The sequence below is a fragment of the Anastrepha obliqua genome, chromosome 1 (genome assembly GCF_027943255.1).
Source record: "Anastrepha obliqua isolate idAnaObli1 chromosome 1, idAnaObli1_1.0, whole genome shotgun sequence".
Taxonomy (NCBI): domain Eukaryota; kingdom Metazoa; phylum Arthropoda; class Insecta; order Diptera; family Tephritidae; genus Anastrepha; species Anastrepha obliqua.
In genome coordinates this window covers 144,657,920-144,661,596 of record NC_072892.1, presented here as the reverse complement: position 1 = coordinate 144,661,596, position 3,677 = coordinate 144,657,920, and the positions used below count along the sequence as shown (strand labels likewise).

The 3,677-nt window shown below is 40.6% G+C and overlaps 1 long non-coding RNA gene across 1 annotated transcript; it reads right to left on the bottom strand.

Moving 5' to 3' along the window:
* Positions 1 to 756: 756 nt before the first annotated feature.
* On the bottom strand, positions 757 to 3,117 carry LOC129236412 (uncharacterized). The gene is made up of 3 exons (XR_008581665.1): positions 2,839 to 3,117; positions 1,064 to 1,216; positions 757 to 997 (listed from the first exon to the last, which is right to left on the bottom strand). It is a non-coding gene; the product is annotated as an uncharacterized LOC129236412 (long non-coding RNA).
* Between the last annotated feature and the right edge of the window lie 560 nt (positions 3,118 to 3,677).

Here is a 3,677-nt window from a genome sequence, read left to right as displayed (position 1 = left end):
TTGTTTCATGAAATTTGTATGCAGAATTTTTTTTTCGTGACTCAGAATATTCAATAAAAGCTACTTTAAATTCAACAGATTTGGCTCACTAAATTTAAGTCAACGTGAAGGCTGCTGTTCTTGATTTTTATTTTAATTTATAAATCTAATCATATAAGTTTTTTATTAATATAAAATTTAATTATGTGCAAACTTTCTAGACCAATAATTTCAAGCAAAGTTTTTCTGTCGACTAACCTTTATTTTTGATTTATTTACTTGTACTTTTTTTTTGTTGTTGCTTTTTTAACATTTTCTCCCATTCACTGAATTTCAACAGCAAAACGCGAAGTAAATTAAATCGCAGGAAAATCTATAAAATAAAGAAAGTTTCATAAACGCCGCCTGAACAACTACAGCTGACCGGTGGCGCACAACACTTGTGCTGTTGAGGGCGCCAAAAATAAAACGAGTTTATTCAGACATTTACTTTAATACACGCCAATAGCTGGCAGTGATTAGTGACAGCAGATGCTGCTGATGTGGTGCTAGACGTGCTTGTATGCAGACAAATTTTTTGCAAAATTACGCGTCACACGCTGCCGTGTTTTGATTTTGCTCCGGCTAAAGAAACAGAAAGTTTTATAAAAGAAAAGCAATCGATAAGTTAAAAAATATATATAGTTTAATTGAAAAAGGTATAAAAATTTATATAATAAATTCCACAGCGCAAAGCTGCGCTCTCATTCATATACTTGAGTAGTATAGCATTTGGCGGAGGCGGGTGCGTATACGTAATAAAAGCTGAGTTGCAGCATCCTTCCGGTTGAATGACCATATAAAACGTTGCAATGTTGTTGCCCTCGTTATATATATAGAAATATACAGTTAAAGAGTGTACATCCGTGTGTGTGTGTATAAGTTTTTGTGTGTGTGGCACACTACGAGAAAGTGAGTGAAAAAAATAAGCGCAAAACATAGCAAGGCAGATAGAGTGCAAAAGGCAGCAAGCAGCAACCTAGAAAATACGGCGGAAAGACAAACATACTCATACATACACATACACACATTCATTCATTCATACTTAGTGGTCTACACACTTGTAGTATATAGAAGAAGTCGAGCAAACGAGTGCAGCCCGCAACGAATTCTGTGTATGCGGCGCTCGTTGCAAGTCGAGATACACACCAACCAGCCAGCAAGATTTCCAGCCAGTGAGGCAACCACCAATTGAAAACTGAAAGAAAAGTGAAAATTTTACTATAGAAAATTTTAGTGCGAATGTAAAACGGGTCGAGAAAAAATAACAACAACAAGAAGGGAGACAGTAGAAATATTGGTAAAATTGTCATTATAAATCTAGCGGCGCAGACATTTTGCAAACGAAAATTCTTGAAAAAACCAGCAAAGCAAAGGAAGGTGGCAGTGAGACAGTGGAAGCTGCAGCAGACGACAGCAGATTTTACGCTCAAAATGCTATAAATTAAAGTACGACGACCTTTGTAGGAGTTCAGAGACAACCCAAAAACAAAGGCAGTAGCAAAAGTCCACACAAAACCAGCAAAAAAGTGGTGAGCTAACAGCAAAGTGTAAGGAAATTTAGCAACAGATTCACCTTGCAAGCTGTAAGTGCGACGTTGTCGTTGCTATCGTTGCCGTCGCCACCGTTTGTTGACACTCTTACTAAGAGCAAATCAATAAGTTGAAAAGTACAAGTGCAACCGTACACACATACACACCCACACATTATACACCTACACCCAAACACACACACACATTCATACAACCGTGCAGAAGTGTTAAATGCCAAAGCAGTAGCAGCATTTGAATTGCTTCTGAGGCAAACGTCCAGACGCGCCAAGCGAGGCAGTGAGGCTGTGAGGCAGCGAGTTAATAGTGAGTGAGGCTGTGAGGCAGCGAGTTAATAGTGAGTGACCTTTGTCTCCGCGCTGCATATAAACGTCCACATATTTTAGTAGTCTGCCAGTGGGCGCCCAGTCGCCGCCACCAAGCAACCTCAAATTTCAAACACTCCACACCACCAGCAGACCAGCAGTGCAACTCTCGTTCTCTCTCTCTTTCGAGTAGCAATTTTGAACCAGCAAACCGGCAAAATTCATTCGCAAATTATGCTGGCCATGTCAACACTGATGATGCCAGCACCCACCATAGCGATGGGGGCGCCGCAGATCACTATGGGTCCACATAAGCCACCGGAAACGAAATTGCTCGCCATACATCCGGCAGCTGTTGTTGCAAATGGCGGCGGCATAGGTGGCGCCCAGCAATCGCATCTGCAGCACAACGGTCAACATCCGCAGTCACAACAGCAGCCGCCGCCAAATCAGCAGCAGCAATCCCAGCAAGCGCAACAACAGCAAATTTCAGCCGGCAACAATAGCAGCAACAAACCAGGTGAGTGGACGAGATTGAATGCTTAGTATGAAATGTGGGTGTGTTGTCGTGCAGAGTCGCAGCGGCGGCCACTGTTCGTAAAAAGAAAATATTTTTTTCTTTTGTTTTTACATTCTACTTCTTTGTTTTGAAAATAATATGAGTCTACACTTGCGATACCAGCTAGAACAGCTGATGCCAGTGGTGCTGTCAGCGGTGGCGACAAGAAAGTCTCAGCCCTAACCAAATGCCAGCAGTGGGATTTTTGCCTTATGCCGCCGACAAAAGTTTATTGGTGTCACTGCTTTCGGCTTTTCTGCTTTCACACAACTTTTCTTCGTTGACGCTTGCCTTGTGCTTGCACAGCCTCACAGTCTTCGCAGCTCTATGACCTGCAGTAAAGTACCGAGTCTGGTCAAAATGTGTTACATAAGTCCACTTTTGGTTTTGGTTTAGAAAATTTACTTTTGTTTTTCTACGCTTTGTGTCTGGAAGGTTATTGTCTGCAGCGGCCACTTCCCATTTAATAATTCAAATGTGTTTGCATTCACATTTGTGTCTGCCCATAAATTAGCTTGCTGCGATTTCATTGCGGCTTGAATTCAATAGACTTTGCTCTGGCGGCGCTTCTGCATTGCAATATTTTCATGTATTTTATTTATCTTTTTTTGCTGCCGATTAAATGATTCATCACGCTTTGTTTTATTTACTGCACTTTGTGCAGTTTTTCTTTTTTTGTGCCAATTTTGCATTTCCGACAATAAATCTAACAAATTATTTTATTCTCTAGCATTAATATGTCACATTTTCCAGATAGGCCATGACAAATGAGTTTGAATTATCGACTTTAAAAATAAATAATTGGCGCACACACTTCTGTTAGGTATTTGGCCGAGTTCCTTCTCCTATTTGTGGTGTGCATCTTGATGTTGTTCCACAATTGGAAGGGCCTACATTTTTAAGCCGACTCTGAGCAGCAAAATATTTTTTAATCAGGAGCTTTTCATGGCAGAGGTACACTCCGAGGTTTGCCAATGTCTCCGAGGAGCAACTGCTATTGGAAAAAAAGTTTTTTTATAATTTTTATTGTTTCATGCACGGAGACTTGAACCTATGTACTCCCGAATGGTAGTCACGCACCAACTCATTCAGCTACGACGGCCGACTCGACTTGCTTTTATCAACAGCGGAAGAAAATGGTAGCTGTGCAATGCGAATCATTTAAATAGTGAAAATACTTTTGGGATCATCAGCAGCTAATAGAATTTGAATAGAAAGCAGGTATAGGATATTTAAGTATCTCA